This window comes from Lagopus muta, chromosome 11 (genome assembly GCF_023343835.1).
Source record: "Lagopus muta isolate bLagMut1 chromosome 11, bLagMut1 primary, whole genome shotgun sequence".
In the NCBI taxonomy this organism is placed as follows: Eukaryota; Metazoa; Chordata; class Aves; order Galliformes; family Phasianidae; genus Lagopus; species Lagopus muta.
Genome location: NC_064443.1, coordinates 9,262,048 through 9,283,422, shown reverse-complemented (window position 1 = coordinate 9,283,422; position 21,375 = coordinate 9,262,048). Strand labels below are relative to the sequence as shown.

The 21,375-nt window shown below is 45.4% G+C and overlaps 1 long non-coding RNA gene across 1 annotated transcript; it reads left to right on the top strand.

Moving 5' to 3' along the window:
• Positions 1 to 5,828: 5,828 nt before the first annotated feature.
• On the top strand, positions 5,829 to 21,042 carry LOC125698676 (uncharacterized). The gene is made up of 3 exons (XR_007379262.1): positions 5,829 to 5,917; positions 19,545 to 19,846; positions 20,929 to 21,042. It is a non-coding gene; the product is annotated as an uncharacterized LOC125698676 (long non-coding RNA).
• The last annotated feature ends 333 nt before the right edge of the window (positions 21,043 to 21,375 follow it).

The window sequence follows — 21,375 nt, the reverse complement described above, 5'->3', positions numbered from 1 at the left end:
TGGGAGAGCTCTGCAGTGATGGGAAGAGGAGTGTGAGAAAGGGAAAGGGAAGGGTGTTTTGGTTTAGAGATACTGTTTGCAGCGCTGATTCACCAGGCTAATCGGATCTTGGTGGCATTTCTCCTCCGGTATCTGCTTGGAGAGTCTGTCACTGTTTTTGAGAAATTATCTTTCTCATCAGAGCTTGGGTTGTGTTGTTTTTTGTGTTTTTTTGGCGTTGGTTGGTTTGTTGGGTTTTTTTTGCTTTGTTTTTTTTTTCTTCATTCAATGCCTGTAAGAAGAAGGCATCTGAAAACAAAATGTCCTTTTCTCATAGCTCTGCTCAGGCCTGAGCTATGATAGTTTCCCCTTGTGCTGAGGAACAGGGAGCGATGACCAGTGCTGAACCTTCAACCTCTGCAGCATGGAAAGAGGATTCAGGGATTAGTTATGCCAGCTAAAAAATCTGTTTGTTGTATCTGTTGAGTATCTGTGAGAGGGGGACTGATGGAGGAGCATCTGATTAAAGAATATTGGCTATGCAGGGCTCCTTCAGTGAGACTTCTCCATAAATAGCACTTGTTGCTAACTTAGCCTTGCTTGTTTACAGACAGTGGTGTTGACTGAAATATGCAAATGAATTGAGGTATTTGAATGACCAGTGACTATCTATTTCATATTACTGTTGAATGTATGAATTAGGGACCTTACATTACAATAGATGAAGGTTACAGCCATCACAACTTACATCTCAAAGTTGGCTGATGTGGGATCCAGCCCCAGCCTGTTTCTTGTAGACAGATTCCAATGTAGAGATCTGTTATTTCCAGATGCCTGACAACTTGCATTTCTACATTTTTTGAGTGTCCCACTGTCATGGAGTGCCTTGTGACACCTCTGATCTTGCTGAGTTAACACTGTAGCCTAAGAAGACTCATACTGGTCTCTAGCACCTACTCTTTGAGTAAAGCATGGTTTGTTCTCAATGTCTTGTCTTGTCTAAGCTACTGATCTCATCCTCCCTACTCACTGATAGCTTTGACCTGATCTCTCATGTTCCAGAATTGAGTACGTCTATGCTTTACTCATCTTGTTACTTTAGTGAAGTATTTTCAGCAGCATTCAGGATTAATCAGACTCTCCTGAAACCAAAAGGTGTTTTCCCACTGTTTTCAGGGGGAGCTGTTAGAGCAGGGCTTGGTGCTGTTGGGAGTCCTATGCTGACTGACTGCAGATGGAGGAGGCAGGGGAAGAGCTTAAAGGATCTGGTATGTTTCATGGCAAAAGCAGTTTTGGAGGACTTCAGATAGAGAATCCCAAACTGAGCCTGGAGTGCATGAGGAGAACACAGAGAGGAAGACAAGGTAAACGTGACTTCAAGGAATCCTGTTCACATCCTTGGTGGTGGCAATGAATGAATGAAAGATTCAGAACCTCCCTGTGATATTGGGATGGCCGTTTTTTGCGGTTATCACAAGGGAGGAATTGCCATGAGTAAAAAAAAAAACAACAAAACATCCTGCTGTCCAGAAATATAAGACAACAGCATGGGTGAAGAGGGCCCATCCTCCGCAGCCCTTCCCCTCATGACTCCTCCACACTCAGGAAGTGGCAAGGCTGTTCTGTGTGGCCAAAAACAAGGCAGCAAAACTCTGGTGAAAAAGGGAGTTAGAGCTGATCGGTAAGCCATGGGCACTGAACATCTCTCGAGAGATAAGTCTCTGATGCTTGATTCTTTTTAGTCCTTTTGGAGACCGTGATAAGGAGGCGGCAGTTGCTTTGTCAGGGTTGCTCATGCTTTTTTGCACACTGTGTTCAGTTGCTGAACTTGTTCAGATAAGACAAACATCTAAACTCCATTTCCGGAGACACATACCAGTCTTTACACTCAGGCGATGGTTGTACCAGGGGTGGGCTCCTGGAGACAAAACTGATGTCAAAAGCCTGTGGAAGGATTCTCTATAGCAGCTGGTGCTTTTGCATCTCTTCTGCTCCAAAACTGGAGTCCAGACTTTCCAAAGGCATTGGGGTGTTTGGGAAAATGGGCTGCCAGCATCCCACTGGGAGCAGTGGGGAGGATTAGTTTAGGCACCAGGGCTCCAGTTACTGCACAGTGCCAAATTGGTGCTGACTTGTCCTAAGCAAGGTGTCCAATTTTGCTGTTTTTCTGCACTGAAAATTGAGGTACTTCAAATGCTGTCTAGAAATCCTGCAAGGAAAAGGGCTGCTGAAAATTAGATTCAGCGCCTTTTTTTCTTGCCTCCAACAGATTTTACCTGAAATACATCAAGAGAGCCCTCAAAATATTTGATCCCTAGGATGTGCAGAAAGCGCTGTCACCTCTGTGTCCCTCAGAGATGTTCCTCCCCATAACCCTGCAGAGTGCTCAGCTTAACCCTGGTGAGCAGCAATTGCATCACTTATGCATCTCATCATCTAATCCCATTTATAGCCCAAGATGCCAGTACATTTTAAAAACCTGCAATGGAAAGGCCTATTACTACGTCATCTAGGCTACAGTTCTGTCAGTGTAGGGTTATTCAATTAGCTGGGATGCAAGTCATTAATGTGGCCTTTTTTTTTTTTTTTAACTGCTACTAACAGAACAGTGATTTAAGGCATTTCTGAATTCCATTGACATTTCCTTTCCCTGCCAGTTGCACAGGGTCAAATGCTGGGCCTAAGGCATGTGACAGTGTCCTCCTGCTGTCTGCAGCAACATCAAATCCTGTCCTGAGACCGGCTCTGGGAGGAATGGATGCACAGACCCCTCCTTTCACGTCCTGCATTGAATTCTCTGATACTGGTAGCTCAGAAGTGCTGTCTAATGGTGTGGATTTCCCAGCTTTTCTGCAGTGGTTTTCCCAGTGCATGGGAGCTGTTTTGGAAAGCAGTGACCTAATCACGGTGCCAAGGCCTCGGTGTATTTGTGACCTCGTGCTTCACAGTTTCTTCCTGTGTTCTGCTGATGTGCTGTAGAAATTGGAATAATGTGTTTTGCCTGCAGGCAAAACCTCCCAGCCCTGAAGTCTTACAGCAGTGTTTCCCACATGGAAACATTTCTCCTGCTTTATCTGTATACACCTGCCAATGTGTAAGTATTCCCCCCTGTGCCCATCTATTCTGGTGCCTTTATTCCCCCAGGCTTTTGTTTTGCTCTTCCCATTCCAGGCTGGCCGCTTGCCCTTTGGAAAAGCTGTGTCTCCCTTCCTATGGAAAGCAGCTCCCAGAGCTGCCTGAGCCCTGAGCAGCGAAACTTTGCTGTTTCAAAGTCACATTGACCTGAGAGCTGCAGCAAATGTGTACAGCGTCTGCTGCCGTTGTTTCGCATGAGGGAGCTGCAGTCAAATATTAAAAAGGCAGCAAGAGCATTAAATTATTCGACAACAGAACATTGTCATTCCTCCATAAAACTATTTTGACCTGTAGTTTTCTATGGAGTCCATTGCTCTTAAATGTGCAATGAGAAAGGAAATTAAAAATTAATCTTTATTTCCATCTCAGAAGAAAACCTTAATTCTCTGCATTGAAATTATACTCGTAATCCAGGGTAATAAATTATAGTTTTTAATTGCAGCCAGTCACAGCCAATCAAATGTGGATGTCTCTCTTTCTCTCGCTTGCTTTAACTTTGCTATGCAGAAAAACTCGTGGAGTGCTGGAAAAAATTCATGCACGCTGACCAAGGCTCTTATCATGTAGCATAAGCTCACAACAACTGGGCTCTGCTCTTTTCTGGCATCCTAGAGCTGATGACCTGAGAGTACCTTGTAGGGCAATGATTGCACCATACTCTCAGCCACAGGCAAACGGGTCTATTCAACCATTTCAACGTGGAAAAGGTGGTGCAGCATCTTGTTCAATGTTACGTGCTGTCAGTCAGTGAGCTAGGAACAAAATCTAGATTTTGTTCAACTGGTTCAACTGCTTTTGACTATCAAACAGTGCTCCCCCAAGCACTGGGAGCCAGGATGTGCTGCTCTGGCCCACTGTCTGACTTGGCTGGCTTTAAGTACCCAAGCTCTGATGTTGTGTCTCTTCTTGCAAAAAATAAAAAAATAAAAAAAAAAGGACAGTTGAGTAATGCAGAGGTTTATGCTCAGGGCCTAATGCCTAATGAGGGGACTTTTGTATTCATTTACAGTAGTTGTGTTTTTTGTTTTACTTGTGTTGTAGGCGAATGAAATGTCTATTGGTGTTTGACACTGTTGTATTACACATGATGAAAGCTACCTTGGAGTTGGAGTAGCTGACCTTTATGGGTCCCTTCCAAGTCAAACGGTTATATAAACTGAGTTTGCTAAGATATGGCATGCTTTTAAACCATAAAGGGAGGTGTTTCTGTTCCCAAATAACTGATGTTTGCATTTGTCAGCTTCTTCCAGTGCTGTCTCACAATGTCTATCTGAGTACTTTCACACCTTCTGCTAGATGATCCTGGCTGGCTGTCATCTCACCACTTGCATGGTGGCACTAAGCCAGGGGTTGTTGTCTCTGAGAGCAGCCCATAAAACTCAAATACCTGGGCAGTGCATCTGAGTTCTTTCTTAGCACCTTTGTCCAAGCAGCTCAGCCTTGACATATTTTTAATATCTTTTTTGCTATGGCATGTCCAAACGATATACAAGCTAGACTTGTATAGAACAGGGAGGATTTTAAAGATGTCTTAACATTTCCAAGCTCAGCTAGGAGAAGGGAGAGCCAACGGATGGATTGGATTCTTTGGCTGGAGGCAGTAATAGTGGGGGTAGAAGTCTATAGTTTTGATAACAGTCCCTAGGTCTGTTTCCTAGCTTTTTCTTAATGTACTGATATGTGGAAGAGTGGGCATGACAGAAAGGGCAACAAAGTGACTAAACATCACAGCAGCTGCTGTGGGAATAGGATGTGGTCCACCTGACATTAAAAAGCCTTCTCCAGTTGCACAGTGTTATCAGTATATATTCACAGTGAAGGTTACTAATCAGGATTAACCTGGCACATCTATAGTCTTTGATTTGGAGAAGGCTGTAAGATTTCTGCAGTGTGTGGCCATTTCTCCTCATGTGCTCAATGTGACTGGTAGCAATGAGGAGAGTGGTGAAATCCGTACTTCAGGATGCATTAAAAAGAACAGACTGTAAATCTAGCAATGTTTTTGACCAAGAGCACTTATGTTCTTGATGAGTAGTCCCCAGATTCCAGATATGAGTTTTATGGAGTCTTATTCTCCACTGGCAATTTAACAGAGAGCTTCAGCTGGGCTAAAAGAAACATTAGCCTTGGCAAAGCATCCCTTGGCCATGGCTGATGTGGAGGCCACTGGGAGTTCTGCCCACCCCTTATCACCGATGGCGAGCTGTCTGTGGGGGAGCTCTGAATCCTGCCCAGAAACAACAGCAGTGTGCATCAGCCGCGGCTGCTTCTGTCTGCAGTCGTGGGGATGTGGCTGAGCAGCTTGCCCTGGTGTATTTTTATGTTATGCTGCTAACAGTATGCCTAGATTAAAGGTACCTTATGTACACTTACAAATGCTAATCACACCTGATTTGTTTTATCTGAGCTGCTTTTCCATGCGAATTCTAACCCTTTTCTAGGCAGGATTCACCGTGCCATAACGAATTGAATTGCTTGGAGGCTTTTTCTGGTGGTCTAGTTGAATTTTGCAGTTAACTTCCTTTCCCTCTGTTTCTACCAATTAGATTTACTTCTTAATGCTTCGTGTTTTATGTTTTTTAAAAATTTTTAATGAGCATTTAATCATGAGTCAAGTCTGGATAGCGTTTTCTCTCCACGATTTTCCCTCCTGAAGCAGTTCCTGCCAGTTTTTGGTGGTTTTTATTTTGCTTTTATTCCTCACTTTCTCTCTTAGGTATCTACTGATAATACAGTGTAAAACAACTTTGGGCCTGTCCTCCTAGCTGCTGAAACTGCAGAACAGCGTGCTTGGCGTGCTGAGGTAAGTGAATATATCCTCTTATTGACCACTAAAGAGATCCTTCAGTTTTGAATGAGGCGACTTTGTGTGCCAGGAACATGCTCAGCCCAAACATCTGCTTCCCAACACGGAGCAATCAGAGAGCACCCAGCAGACAATAACTCGTGTCTCCATACAAACAAGGCTCCTTCTGGAAATTAAATGGTTTATCTCAAGTTATGAGACTGCTGACTACTCTTTGAGAGGTACTTTGAGAGGCTGGGGAAATAACTGCAGTCCTGTTTGTCATGTCCAAAGGAAGAGTGATCCTGGAATTTATTGTCCTGTGTGTGTAATTTTTGTATCTAGCAAAATACTGAAAGTAGGATTTATGAACTAAACAAACATGTTTCCGGAAGATGCTGGCAGCTGTGTGCCTTGAGCAGTAGTGGCGGCATGGTGAATATATCTCCTCTGAAAATCTTCTTGTTTTATAGGACAATAAAATTAGTGAATGAAAGCAGAGAGGGAGATATAATGGATCTGGGTTTTAACTAGCATATGAATCAATATCTCATGAGATCTTGCCTGAAAAAAAACAACCACGTACTTCAGGAGCAAGGGCATGAAGAGAATAGGGGAAAAGAATGGGAGGGGTGGTCTAGTGACTGCAGCTGGAGGTCTGAGCAGGACAGGGCCTCAGCCAGGGGGTGTAATTCTGTGCTCTGCCAAAGGCTTCCCAAGGGCACATTGCTGCTTTTCTCTGCACCTTGGTTTGCCATTGTTAAATGAAGGCAGTACCATTACAGCAATGGTTGCTTGGCTTGTGGGCAAGGTGGCATTTTAAGGTGAGAGGTTCTCTGATCTGTGGGACTGGAGACCATGCAACATTGTCAGATTTTCCACCCCACTGTATCAGCAATTATAAGGTATTATTGATTTCTCACCATTGCATGCTTCGTGCATGAAGGGGAAGATTTTGGTGCCTATTAGGATAGCAATATTTCATACACGTTTTCCATTGGTTGGGCAAAAGTTCTTTATGGTTATGAGCTAACCCCATTCTCACAAACAGCCATAACTCATCTGTTACAAGTTGCTGATTCTTTCCTTTGAATCGGAAGAGGAAAAAGATTTATTTGGCATTTAGAAACTTCCCATAGCAACAACAGGAGAGAATAAACATCTTTGCTTTTCTCCTCTGCCCTGGAGACAGGTCAGAAGAGGTCCTTGATGGGGCTGCAAAGTGGTCCTTCAGGCTTGCAGCCACACTGCTTGGTGCTGCCTTGGCTGCCTGATGGTAGGGGCAATGGGGATTGCCTGCAGGGAGGATGCTGCTTTCCTGGGCCCAGGAGCATTTGCTCAGCCTCCAAACACGTGTGCTATCCAGAGAGATTGTCTGCAATGAATGCTGAGCGACTCTTCTGTATCAAACACTTCCCACCTTGAAAACTTCCTTGGTTAACTGCTCATTTCTAAATCATTATTAATGTATTTGCACAGGGATTTTAGAATTTAATTAGCCTCTTTTGAACTGCTCTTAGCGTGTTTGTCTAGAGAAACAGAAAATCCCTCCATGACTTGTTTGCTTTCTTCCTTCACTGGTTTTCACTGGAAGGGGAAGATACCTCTGGGCTTTACAGGGTTGCAGCCTCCTGCGTTGCAGGATCCATGCAGGCACTCAGGTTTCATTTGGAGCCTTCCTTGGAGTGTTTTCCTTTGCAAAGCGAGGCTGGGCAGAGCGGAGCAGGGCTCCTGGTGCTCACGCACACACACACTTTCCCTCTTGCAAACCACAGTGGTTCTGACCGCCGCCTCTGGTACTGTTGTGTTGGTCCCAAATTGAGGAAGGATGACTAACTTAATCACTGGATAGTTTTGATTTCTAAAATTAAACGGCCTGCCACATGTGCAACGCTGTTGCTGTATTTATGCCAGCAGTTAGCAGGCAGCACCAGGGAGCGAGAGGGGCTTCACAGCTGCAGCTTGTGCCTGCACTGATGTGTGCAAGCAGATGTTCCTTCCTACTTCTCCCAGCCTTGTGGATTTGTCTCCCTGTAAAAACAACAGCACTTGTGCTCAGAGAGCTTTCTGGCCAAGCTCTCAGCCATCACTTTGTAAATGTATGCTGATGAGCTGTGGTGCAACTCAGCTGTAGAGGTGGAAAGGCCGAGGGGCTGAGAAAAGCCGGAGTGCAGCAAGCCCCAACCCAGTGCTGAAGCAGCTGTGGGCTGCAGAATGGCTTCCATGCGAAGCTGGGGGGCTCTGCCCCCCAACATCACCCAGGTGGCTCTGCCCAGAGCTCTTAGGTCAATAGGAATGAGATGCCTTTCTCTCACTGTTTGCTTTATAGCTAGCCCCACACAGTTTTATGTGGGTTATAGGAGAGAGGAAATAAAAGCAATAAGCTGCAGATAAAAGCCAAGGTGAAACGCACAGAGGTGGAAGGGCTTCATTCTTTGGAGGAGGACAGACCGAGGGATGAGCTGTTAGTTACTCTTTTGGTTCATGCAGTAGTCCTCTGGTCTTAGCCGTGTTACTGAGCTTTGCTTTCTCGCAAAAGGCCTGGCAGGAGAATGAAGAGATGAAACAAATTTTTAGCACTAACCAATGAGAAGTGTTTCGGTGAAGCTGAAATATTTTGACGTACTGGATTGGATTTTACCGACTCTGTGACTTAGACGTGCTTTTGTTTGGTGTTAAGCAGGTGTTACTGCAAAGCATCAGTGAGGCGTGTTTTGGTAGAGCTTTGTGTGCGTGTTAAAGAGGTGGCAGGAGAAGGTTTGCTTTTCATTTGCTAAGGCTTCTGATTAAAAACAAGTGGAATCCTTTGGGATTTCTTCGTGAGCTCTATGGATCTGGCAAGTGTATTTAATGGAAGCAGAGAGTGTTCAACATAAGGTTTTGGATGGGGCGCTGGACAGCCTGGTCTAGTACCAGATCTGCAGGTTGGTGGCCCTGCCTGTGGTAGGGTGGGTTGGAACTTGATGATCCTTGGGGTCCCGTTCAGCCCAAGCCATTCTATGATTTGTCCCTTAGAACAATGTCAAATTAAGTAAACCCTATCAATTATGTCTGGAAGAAAAAAAAGAATTAGACAAGTTTCACCAGTGCAGTGCTGCATGCTTTCCTGTCAGGCTGCATGAATGCTGCTGGGTACAAGGACACCCTGGAGCACCAAGAGATGACCCAACACTTCACAGCCTTGTGCTCTGACCTGTCACTTGTCAGCTTCCAGGCGTCCTCTTCAGCACCTTCAGTGCAGTAAGATAGTTCTTCTTTGAGTGTCAAAGGTGTGGATTTATGCCAGGGGAATTGCTCTTGGGATGCAAGCATGACTTGTAATTATTTTTTGTTTCCATGAGTTAAATGAAGTCCATATTTGGATTCATATTTTAATGATAGAACTGCAGCACAAAGGAACTGCTGTTTGTGCCAGCAGGGCACTTGGCTCTCTCCTTTTTGCTGCCTCCTGTCTGAAAGGGGACGCAGCATATATTGATCCCAGCTTTTAGAACTCGTTCTATTTATGAACCCAAATTGCAGAATGAAGGTACGAAGAACACTTGAAAAGGGGAAGATCTATACGAGAACGACAAAGGGAATAAATTAAAGCAGCCTCCCCTCTCTAATGGGCTGCCAGCTGCTGTTAGCGAGGGGATGCCCCAGTGCCATCTACCTGAGTGATGCTCCAGCATCAGGGGATTTTCTTGAACACAGTATTGATTTTTGTTACTACATTAAGCTTTTAACTTTGTCAATGGTACTCTTGGAAATCATTACTGCTGTGATGCGCAGCACGAGAGGTGAAATATCTCTGCTGCTGCTGTGTGGGTGCAGTCTGCGATTGCTTCCCTCTTTCTTCCCTTTGTTGTGGAAGCCCCATTCAGCTGATGCACCTCAAGGAGAGCGAGGAGGAAAGGAAGTAAAACTGCAAGCCAGGATGGCCTTGGAACTGGGTGAGAGAGACTGATTTTTTTTCAACAAATTGGTGACAACTTTTTAAGCTTTCCTAGTGGCTGTGAATGTGGGGTAGGAGGGGTCAGAGCACGGTCCAGGGCTGGTGCTTGGGGTCCACTGCGTGAGTATGTGGATGTGCGCTGTGGGGGCTGAGAGCTGCATTCAGCATGCTTATTCCTGCTTGAATTCCTGCATCTTAAATGAACTCAGCCACTGGGTGAGCTCAAACTCTTCCTAATTGAGACTGAAGATAGACAAATTAGGGAGCAGAGGGACAGAAGTGGAGGGCTGTTGTTACTGAGGTTTAGGCTAGGTCCTAGGCATGTTCCCTTATGCAGAGATTAACATAGAACATAAAGCTGCACGTCCAAATGGCTGTGGTTGTTTCTAATCCATCCAGCTTCCCGTCAGAAGGGAACTGCTCGCAGACAGGAGCATTTTACTGCAGACTCAGCTGTGCTGTGCTGTTAGAAGCTGTTAATTCCCCATCCTGTCTCCTCCTCCTATTGCTCCCTTCCCAACAGCTGTTCTTGGATCAGGCTGGCTGCCTGCTCCTTGGGGTCTGTGTGTGAGAGCCCTGAGATGTTCCATTTCAGGACAAGGTAAGGCAATTCCTGCCCTTAGAAATCCTTCACTGCTGTGACCTGAGAGATGTGAAGGTCCCAGAGGAGGGAGTACCTCAGCAAGGAGAAAGCTGATGTCATAGAATCAATGGAATCATAAAGATCATCAATCATAAGATCATCAAGCTCAACCACCAACCCATCGTGTGGCCACAGAAATGACAAATGGCCAAGTATTATCTGGCCCCACAGTTATTTTCATGTCAGTTCTTTGCAGGAAAGAGAGGTGTAAGGAACCAGGAGGAACTGTCCCATCCCTTCCACTGCCCCAGGATGGAGCCAACTCTCTTCAGGTTTGTTTTGGTGCAGGACAGCAGAGTGAGGGCTCTACTCTTTGCTTGGACCGACTGTCTGCCCCACTTCCACCAGACCCCTCTGCACAACCCTTTGCAATGAGAGCAAGTGCTCTTGGCTAGGAATATGTTGTTCTCCATAGTGTCTCCATGCTGATAGCTCTGATGAGAGGTGGTCCAGCTCGTTGCTAAAAAGCATTCTGCTGACAGAATGTATGCCTGGGAGAGTGATGAGCCTCCACCTTAGCAAAATGCAGAGAGAATTTTCCTCTTCTGCAGTCTTCCCCCCTCCCCCCATCCACTACTATGTCAAAACCTTGAGTTTTGTGTAAAGTTGTTAAATAAGCTTCTGGGCAAAATAAAAGATCAAAAGAGGTCTAATTAGCTGCAGTCTGCTTAGGAATTGTGGATGTTCACCTAGTTTTATAAATTGACACTTTTAACATTAAAACTCAAAGCAAAAAACGATGTAATTATTCCCTTTTTTTTTTTTTTTTTTTTTTTGAAGCTTAGGTTTAATGTCTTTATTGAAAATTGGGTACTTCTATGGCATCTCAAGATGCTTTATTCTATCAAATCTGGAGCAAGTCATTTTTCATTTTGGATTGTAATGTGGTATAAATGATAAGAGCCTGATTCAGAAAGCTTTTTTTTTTTCCTCCCCACTGGCAGCTTGACGAGAAAGCCTCATAGTCACGTCACAATAACCCTGAAGATAATCTATTGTTTGAGTCTTTGTGAAACTGCTTGCTTTTATGAAGGGGAAAAGTGAGATTTTTTGAGCCCACCGTTAGGGTGCCTGAACCTCACTTTGCTCTCACAGGACTTTTGCTTCTTTTTAAATTTTATATCTTTTACCAGACACAAGATACCAAGGTAGAAGTAGCTACCTGCTATGATGATCTGTGCTGTGATCATCCATTGAAGTCTATGTGCAGTCTAATTGAAGCTCAGAATGTAACAGGTAGTTGAATGGAGAACATCTGGTGGTTAGAGCAAAAGAAGGAATGAGAGATGCATAGATGAGCTTTGTTATAGTTTTTGGGCTTGTTTCCAAACTCCGATCATTTGGATGTACCATGCTTCATGTTCACGTCAAATCTCCCTGAATTTGACCCCAGTATCATAGAGTAGAGTGGACAGATGAGAGGAGGGTCACGAGGAAGTCATGTTAGAGCTGGACTGTTCACAAGTATTATTTACACTGTGGCAAGACACACAGTCTCCATTTAGAAGCAGAGGTGATGGCGCTGGCTCTTCCCTAGTGCATAGGAAGTCCTGGTGCCTGCCCCAAAGACCTTACCACCCATAAAGAGGAATGGCAAATGCAGGGTTTGTATTTGTGTGAGGGTGACTGCAGAAAAGGGTCAGTCCCCCAGTGAACTTTAAACTTTTTTGGATGTTTATCTAAAAGTTCATGCAAATGGAGGTGGATTTCTTTGATCTGGGGTTCTCATGAGAGCTGTCTTTTGTAATTTCGACTGCTCCCTGGCTTGTGTCAGAAATGCTGTGAGTGGGGTCTGCCCTGGGATTTGGCACAGCCCAGGTTTTAACTGGGCTGGAAGGGAAACGGAGCAAGATTCAGACAGCAGAGTAGAGCTTGCAGAAGAGAATTTTTTATTGGCATCTTTTATATGATTCTAATTCAGAAGTTTCAGTTCTTGATGATCATGCTGGGCAGAGATTCAAGATTTCATTTGCAGTTGGCTCAGCTCAGATGCTGGAGGAAGCTTCTGCGATTGGGAGGAAGATCCTTTTCCTGCAAGAACAGAATTTCTCATCTGACATTAGGAGTGGGATTAGAGCCTCCTTAAAGATTCCAGTGGGGATTTGCTTGAATTTTTCCAACTCTGCTTCTCTGGCCCAATGTGGCAATTAGAGAGAGAGTTGTTTGGTTGTTGCTGTGAGTGATCTGGCTGCTTGCTCTTGTGGATTTCTTGATAATCAGAGCTCACTGAATAGAATGCTTGCTACAAATGTGGTTATTGATTCATAGAGATTTTTCTGAGAATGGAAGCTTATCCTTTGTTACTTTCAAGTTGTTTCATTGGCTAGATAGTGAGCAGGCATTACTTTCACACACCAGGACGGCTGCTTTCTGGAAAAGGTTCAATTATTATTCTTTGCACGTGCTCTGTATGGGCTGTGCTACCATACAGTGTATGTACAGTCCAAGCCTTTTCCCATTTGCTGCATAGCAAGATATCCACTGACTTCTATGGGAAAGATACTGACAAAAATATTGGTGCAGGCTGCCCGTGGAGGTGGTGCAGTCACCATCCCTGCATGTGTTCAAGAACCATGGAGGTCTGGTACTGAGCGTTGTGGTCGGTGGGCATGGTGGGGGTGGGCTGATGGATTGGATGATCTTAGTGATCTTTTCCAACCTTAATGATCCTGTGAGACAGAGCCTGGGAGCAGCTCTGGGAGCAAATGCAGTATGATTCCATGAGTTGGCGCTTTGTTAAGGAGTTAATGAGGAGGAGTTTCCATCCCTCTGCCCCACCCAGAGCAAGAGGAGATGGGTGTCTCCTTGGCTGTACGCTGGGTTGAGGATTTGACTTCCAGTGAACAGCCTGGCGTGGTGGAGATGCTCCGTGTGTTTGCTGTGCTGCTCAGAGGGTGTGCATCGCACGGAGCATCGCTCCTGGGAAGCTGAGCTTGGACAGCACAGAGCAGCTTCCATCTGGCTCTCATATAGCCATAATGGTCATTAAATAACACTTTAATGTTTTACAGCTTAATGTTTTTGTTTTAATATTAAACAAAGATTTTCTTTAAGGGAATTTAGTTTAATCATCTGGTTGCATGGCTGACCTGAGGAGGAGCACTGAAAGCCTGCAAAATTCCCCAGATGCAGCAGAGAATGAAAGTCCTTACGATTTAATAAACTATCCAAGACGAAGTAACTGGACTAATAAGTTTGTGATCTGTACCTGAGGGATGTGAATGCGCGCTTATATTGGAAGAAGGAAAACTCCACTTCCATCAGACACAGCTGGTACTTAAGGCTAAATGCATAAACTGTTTTTTATTTTAATTCTTTCATCTATCCTATGTTTCTTGTGCCAACCTGCCTATTGGAAGTACTTCAATTGCAAGTTTGTGAAATTGCCATTTTTTCTCCTTAAGAATATGCAAGTCTTGTAAATCCCAATTATCACTTCACCTTTTAGAAAGTTACCTGAGCTGACAGATGAACCATGCAGATGCCCATCAAATCTGCTCCATCGCTTCAAGCTAATGCCTTGTGTTTTAGTGCCCATCCAAAACTTCCAAACGGGTACATCACTACTGAGGTAATGAATGAAATAAATTCTTATCTAAACACAGGGTTGTGACCACACGTTTAAGAGATGGGTTGCTGTAAGTAGTTATAATTTGTAAGTTATAAGCTGTCATGGGTTCTGATGTCTCTCCTCCTCTCAGAGAAGTCCACGAGGTCTTGTTCTTAAAGCTCATTTTCAATGTCTTTGGCTCTGAAGAGTTTGCTAGGTGTTTTCAAGCCTCTTGAGAGCCACACATCAACCTACAGGAAAACATACATTTGTAAAATGATATTAACTTCTATAATTTCTTGTCATTTATAAACTTCATTCAAACGACTCTTGACCATTTTGAGTTCAGAAGCATCCAATGGAGTGCTGAGTTTTCATTTCCCCTTAACAGAGAGATATTAGAAACAAAAAATGTGCTTTTCTGCTTGCTGCTGGACAAGGCTTATGGGTAGCGATAATATCTTAGACAAACTGGGATGGCTGGAGAGCTTAGGTAACCTTGGAAGCATTGAGTCCTTCTTCAAGCCTGAAACAGAAGCTTGTAATGCTGAATTAGCAGCTGCTCAGCGTTCAGTTAGATAGTCGTCTATTAGAGCTTTGGAGGGAAGAACATAGTAAGTATTGGTGTATTCTGGTTTACCTGGGACACAGAAAGGATGACAGCTTCTGTATCTTAAGTATAGGACAGATTTGTTTCTCTTGAGCAGCCCACAAGAGCATGTGATCATGTAAACTCCTACTATATGCTTAGGGGACTGTGTGTCCTCAAGAAATGACTCGTGTGCTTCACATTTTCTTCCATTTTTTAATCTCTGCAGGCTGTCTGGAACCTGGGAATTTGGCTTTTACATTTGCAGCCTTTTTTGCTCTAACACAGAAATATCTTCCAGGTGGAAGCTGAAACCTTGTCCCTGGGGTAGCGAGGCCACGCAGAAGGTCACAAATGGCTGACAGTGCCGAGCTGGTGAGATCTGCTCTTCTGGTTTTGTCAATGATTATCCCGGCCTGACAAAGGTTCTACCATGAGCATTGTGGTAACTTCTTAAAGTTGATTGGGAGCTATTAAGGAGTGATAAAAATCAGGTATTTCTGACCATGGTGATCAAAGGAGGAATTCAGTGATACTACAATAGGTGCTTGGAGTTCTCCGGGCATTGCCATCAGTATTGTTTAATGACCCAAATGCTATGGCTGCAGTTGGGCAAATAGCAGCATTGGCAGCCGTGTAGAAGAACTCAGGAGACAGGGATTTCAGAGCGACAACATAACTCATTGCAAGCTGTCTGCTTTCCCTGAATGCTGGCAGTTGTCATATTGTGACTGTCAGCCCGGAGGTTGACCCCACTTCCAGAATCCTGATTTATTCAGAAACCTGCAGATTTCCTCTCTCGGGTTTCAAGCTTGTTGCCTGTGGTCTAAAGGCAACAGTTCCACCAGCTGAGCTGTTGAAGGTTTCTTTCTGGCTGAGGTTACAGGACACGTGTTAAAAGCTGGTGTCAAGTGAATGCAGTCTAATAGGATTATGAAGTTTTCCTCCCCCTGTAAGAATGAGGGTAACTTGATGCTCCTGGCCTACCTAAAGGAATATGCTGTTTGGGGAACGGATCCTCCACTCTGCCATGCTGAAAGGTTGCTAAGATGTCAGGAGGCTCAGAGCACGGAAAGCATTATGCTGAGAGCTCAGTGAGAGCAGCCGTTGAGTCCCCTGGCAACCCAGAGTGACCTTTCCCCAGACGTCTCCCACAAAAAACTTGTTGCACATCCCCTCCCTGTTGGTGTCTGTGGCAATGGCTGGCGGGAGTTTGGCAGTTTGCAATGTAGGCCATTCATGCACGAGTCCCCAAACTGCTGGAGCCCATTGCCCTGCGGAGCTCTGTGAATCTCCTTGCTCCTACTGACCGACAGCCAGCAGTTTCCCAGGCATCGAGCATGTGTGTGAGTGTAGTAATGAGTCATTTCTTTGGGGCTATTGTTTAAGTCTTCAAACCATGGAAGGAAACCAGGAGCCTGTTGTATGTCACTAAAGGTCAGCGGCTATTTTTACAGATTACATTAAAGAACACCATAACTGCACAAAAAGAATATTCAGGCTACAAAGCCGGAACTTTGAAAAATATTTTCACTGCTAAACTATCACAAATGGCTCTGGTGTGTGTGCAAACTGTCATTTTTCAGGTACTCACAGCCTGGCTAAAGGTGTGTTGCTCCTCACGGGCTATAAGAATACCATTCTCTGGCACCATTGTGGCCTTCCTTGCAAAATGAAAGCAGTGTTGCAAACTATTGTGCTGAGACTGTTTGACCAAATGCTTGGAAGAGATAGCAGTTTATTTCTTTTTAACTTGGGTTAAAAGTTTTCCTCCATTGGATAAACTGAATTAACTGAAACTTTCACCCAAATCCCAGCTGGGGCGGACAAGCAGCATGGAAAGCTTTAATTTGAAAGATTAAAGTGAAATTCTAAGCAACTGGAGCCTTATAATTCAGTACAACGTGGTCAGCCTATCAATGGGAAATCATTTTTTCTGTCTGTTCTGCTTTTGATGTCATTCTATCAGACATTTAATTGGGAGACACAGCTTTAGCTTCAAACTCATTTTGAAGCCATGAGCATTAGTCAGACATAAACAAATGGGCTGGGGGCAAGCTACACAGCTGCCAAGTGGTGGGGGAGATTTAACAAGGACCTTGTGAGCTGATGCCCCCAAAAGAAGGAAATTAGGATGGATAGAAGGAGAAGGTTTTTGCACTAAGTGTGGTGAGGCACTGGCACAGGCTGCCCAGAGAGGTGGTGGTGCTGCCCCATCCCTGCAGATAGCTAAGGTCAGGCTGGGCAGGCTCTGAACAACTGATGGAGCTGGATCTGAAGGAACTGGTGTCCCTGTCCAGTGCAGGGAGGGTTGGACCACATGACCTTTAAGGTCCCTTCTGACTCAAACAATTCTATGAAATTGCCACAGAGCAGAGAACAGAGCTCTGAGGAGAGGAAGCAGGGGTTGTGCAGCAAATAGGAGGTGCTGAAATCTCATAATCCTGAGCAAGGCGTGAGAGTGCTCGGGTTGGGAATGAAGCCCTGGTGTTGGAGTGCTCCAGGCAGGGAGTGGGCTTCAGTGATGTGCTGTGATCTGAGAGCCACCGTGCTCCTGGGGACATGGGGTAATCTGCTGGTGGTTCACGGGCAATTTGTGAGGTTAAACTGGAGGTTCTGAGGTTGAATTAGTCCCCATGCAAATGTGGGTCAAAATGCTAATGTATACTTAAAGAAAAACTGTGTGCAGGCAGCAAGCTCCTTGAAATATCATCTTTGTGGTGACCAGACCTCAGGGAGCACATAATAGGGAGCAACCTTTGCTAATTCTCAGCCGTGGCTGCAGCAGAGCACTGTGGATGAGGGGGCCAGGACGGAGGCAGATGTGACTTCTTTGAGGTCATATCTCAAGTCAGAGTGCAGTTCACTCCCGGGTTTGTGGTCGTGCTGCTGGAGCAGGCTGCCCAGAGTTGCTGGGAATACGTTTGCTTTTAATCTCTGAGCCGTTCTACTTGCTGAAGTGCCTGGAATTTGTCTCAAAAATATTTTGGAGGGGAAATGCAATCATAAAGCTGGATCTTTGGGCTATGCATGCTTCACTTCAGAGCCATAACATCTTTGATGGGGGTGAGTGTTGTTAACCTGCCTCCTTTGTTTTCTGACAAGGAGAGTAATTTTAAAAATAACATTTTAATCCCTTACACTGCATCCATGTCAGTGTTAGCTTAACTCAGCCCACATTTCAGGATCTCTGGGAGGTGTTTCACTTTCATTCAAGTAGATTTGGTCTTTTAATACTTTCATGACACTATTGCTAACTGGGACCAGAGCCTGGCATGTGCAGCAGGCAGCAGTCCTACTCCCAGCAAAGTTCCTGTTAGTTCCTTGTGCAAAGCACTGTGCTTCCTCTCCAGCATCTCTGGAGCCTCATAAGACCTTTCCTCTTCCCAGCACAACTCAGGCTGGTCCCATCCCTGCTCCCGGAGCTAGTCATGCTTTTCCTGAGCTAAAGGAAGAGGTTCCCCATCTCTGCAGATGCCATCCAACCATCCCGGCCAGCTCATTTCTGCCCTGCTGAGAGATGCCCACGGGGGTAGTGCAGGCATCGTGCCGGCCTTCCACAGCCAATGGGAAGGGGCAGGGACAAAGGTAAGGCTGGCAGCATGAAAAGGCTGCTTGTTGCAGCGTTTCATGGCCAGTGAGCATGACCAGCCTTCAGGGCTAATTACCAGAGGAGAGAGAAGTATGTTCTTGTCAGCAGGCCTACGGGTTACTAGTTAATGAAGCAGATATGCAGGTAGCTTGTTTGGTGGCAAGAGCGAGTGAGAGCCTCGTGTCCTCAGGGATGTGGGCAAACCTTGGTGTTGTGCTGGCAGGCTTACAGTGTGAGTGTGTCTCCATGCTGCAGGAATCCCTTTGTACTGCTGGGTCGTCATGTGCCCAAAAGCTAGTTGTCTGCTGTCCCAGTGCTGTGCTGGTCTCCATGCAGAAGAAGTGAAAGAACACAGGGGAGTAACAAAGTGTGAAGCCTTTGCCCAGTCTGGTGTGTGTGGATAAACCTGGCAGCTATTTCTGGCTCTTGATTTCATGCTTTCAGTTCACGAATCTTATTCCATCTCATATCCCTCTTCGGCTTGTTCCGGAGTATGTACTGCTAATGAGGAGCAGTGGTATGAGACTCCTCCAAGTCTGTTGTGGTAACTGCTACTTGCTAGCATCACTGCTACCTGCCTTTTAACCCATTAATGGGGTGATATTTGACAAGGGGTCTCTGTAATACAAAAAAGCTGACTTATGTATCAGACCATGTTATGCATCTCCTCTGCCAGTGTTCCTTGTGTACGTACCAGAAACGATCCTTTCACTGTCAAAATGTCACCTATTTGAGCTGATGGTTGGCCCATGGAACTGGATGAATATCCCAATGCAAGACTTGTGAACCAGTATCACAGCAGAACGGCCTGGCTGCACATGGGGGGCACAGAATGCAGCCCTAAGGATGCGGCAGGTCAGAAGTGAGATATGTTGGCACAGAAATCTGAAAGAAGGTGCACTGTGCCTGGCTAGAACCTGCTGTTGCCCACCTTTGTGTTTCTCCACTTCTGGTAGTGAAAAAAAATATATATATATATTTTTTTTTTTCTGGGATTTTAAGCAAACATATCTTGGGAAAGAGCCAGCCTCCCTTTAGTCTCTGATTGCTACACAATCCACCTGATAAGAGGCGATGAAGATGTTTTGGGGTACAGTTGTGTCTTTGGCCTCCATTCAGGCTACAGAAATGTCTGCCACCCCCAGGAGAGCACGGAGCAGGGATGTGAGAGCCACAGCTGTGCTGCTGCACAGTGCTCTGCATCCCAGCATCTGCACAGAGCAAACAGCTGCGGAGAGGCAGCTCCTGCAGCTCCAGGTCTTGACACCAGTCTCTTTTAATGGCTCTGGGCTTGTTTATAGTCATGCTACTTCACTCTGCATTTCTACCAACAGGTTCCAGGCTCTGTGCATCCCCTGGGATGGATCTCGTTGCTGCCCTTTCTGCTGGGGACTGTGCAGGGGACACAGAAATGCTGCTGCCGAGAGATGCAGAGAAGGATGTGACAGCATCACCAGCCTTAGAAGAAACAGCAGCAGCACCAGAGATGGAAGGTCTGGATGTGGCCAACCCTGATGGAGCAGTGGTGGAAGCATCAGAAAACCCAGAGGCAGAAGGACTTGCTGAAATTATCCAAGCAGCAGAACAAATAGCAAAATCTGAAGTGGCCAAGGTGCTGCAGTCAGCAATAGCTGAGGTAGAGGCCCTGCAGCATTGGTGCCCACTTGGTGCCCATTGGGTTAGGCTCATGCAGCCAGGGCAAAACCTGGCCTTGCAACCCTGCGCTCTGAATGCCTCAGATTTCTCCTGGAGCTATGGGAGAGTGTGTTATTTTGGGAAAATTGAGAATGAGTTAAAAAAAAAAAAGAAAAAGAAAAAAAAATCCTTAAAAATCCCCACTGAGGGTTTGTGCTCTTTTCCCATCTGGTTTCCCTCTGTCTTTCAGATGAGCTTTTTTTCCCCGATAGCGGGCACTTTATCAGGCCTGGTAGAGCTAAGGATACAGAGCCCTCCCCATTACAGCCCCGCTGGCCACGTGCTCATCCTGTTCTGAAGCATTCATATTTGGGGATCAAAAAGGGTCCACGCACAGTGTTTACTCAGCCGAGAATTTTTATTTGACATTTGAGCAATTATGCCTTGTGCTGTCCGTGAGTTTGCCGAGTGTGATAAACGTGCTTTTCCCATTTGAAAAAACCTGTCTTTTAACGTTGATGATGTGGCGACAGATTTTCAGCAGGGCTGGGAGCAGGATTTGCCAGGGCTCGGTGCCCGCTCTCGGAGCCAGATTGTCAGATGTTCGGCAACCAGCAGCTCCCTGTTGGGTGTGAGGCCTTTGGACATGTTTGTTTCCATGTGCAGAGCTCGTTTGTTGCCTGTGCACCATTGAGCATCCACCTTCAGCTCTGAGGACTGCGTGCAGGAAAATCTGGATCTCATCTTCCCGGGCTCTGATTTCATTTTGAGTTTGCAAGGTCAGCTTGCTGCCGTCACCATTTCCTGGGCCCCAGCGCTGCCCTGAGTGCATGTCTTTGCTGGAGGACATCTTCCTTCAATTTACCCCTGGTTCTGGAAGTAGCTTCGCTCGGGATGGGCACTTTGGCATGTGTTTCAGTGTGCTTTTATGTCTCATGGAGATCAGCTGGACTCAGGCACATGCTGAAACAATTCCTTAAATCAGAATGTGCAGAGGAGCCTTTATTTATAATTTATAAATATCTGTGGTGTATTTTCCTATGGTGTTTCCAATGTTTCATGCATTTACTCTTGACTTTTCAGCTCAAGGAGATGAGGAGGAGCGCGTGGTTAAAGCTAAAGAACATCACCCAACAGGAGGAGGAGGAGGACTGGGAGAAGAAGAGAGAGATGATGTGAGGCAAAGGTTGGTTCATACCCAAAGTGAGGCTCATACCCTGAGCATTTCCCCTTTGTAAGTGCCCACGCTCTTAAAAATAAAGATATGCCACATTCCACATGCAGTATCATTCATGGGTTTGAAGGCCCTTGTCTTCTGGCTTTGTGAAATGACAGCTCCACACCAGCTCCTTCATGATGAGGGAGAGCAAGGAGCTGATTGTGATGGAAAATGTGTTGCTGGCATGAAATGGTATAAAAAAGATGTAATTTTAAATGTCAGGTCCAGTTGCCATGCCCTGTAGACCAAGGCATGATCTGCAGGAGGACTGCTAATGTGAATTAGTTTCACATCCCAGCAGAGCAGGTGCA